The 509-nt window shown below is 63.7% G+C and overlaps 1 protein-coding gene across 1 annotated transcript in view; it reads left to right on the top strand.

The window, feature by feature from the left end:
• The window catches only part of LOC104838040 (dual specificity tyrosine-phosphorylation-regulated kinase 1B-like), a gene marked incomplete at both ends in the record, with an annotated part of 3,777 nt that overhangs the window by 2,794 nt on the left and 474 nt on the right, over positions 1-509 (top strand). The window lies entirely within an intron of this gene.

Genomic DNA, 509 nt, shown 5'->3' on the forward strand with positions numbered 1-509 from the left:
CCTTGGGGACATCCCTGACGGGGTCGGGGTGGCCTTGGGGGCCCCAAAAAAGTCCCTGAGAGGGTCAGGGTGGCCTTGGGGACTCTGGGGACATCCCCAACAGCGTCAAGGTGGCCTTGGGGACATCCCTGACAGGGTCAAGGTGGCCTTGGGGACCCTGCGGACATCCCCAACAGGGCCAGGGTGGCCTTGGGGACCCTGGAGATGTCCCCAACAGGGTCAAGGTGTCCTTGGGGACCTCAGAAATGTCCCCAACAGGGTCAAGGTGGTCTTGGGGACATCCCTGACATGGTCAAGGTGGCCTTGGGGACCCTGGAGATGTCCCCAACAGGGTCAGGGTGGCCTTGGGGACATCTCTGATGGGGTCAAAGGTGGCCTTGGGGACCCTGGGGACATCCCCAACAGTGTCATGGTGGCCTTGGGGACGCCGGAGATGTCCTCAACAGGGCCAAGGTGGCCTTGGGGACACCAAGGATGTCCTGGGCAGGACTGAGGTGGCCTTGGGGACC

The sequence above is a fragment of the Haliaeetus leucocephalus genome, unplaced genomic scaffold (genome assembly GCF_000737465.1).
Source record: "Haliaeetus leucocephalus isolate CR32 unplaced genomic scaffold, Haliaeetus_leucocephalus-4.0 Scaffold565, whole genome shotgun sequence".
In the NCBI taxonomy this organism is placed as follows: Eukaryota; Metazoa; Chordata; class Aves; order Accipitriformes; family Accipitridae; genus Haliaeetus; species Haliaeetus leucocephalus.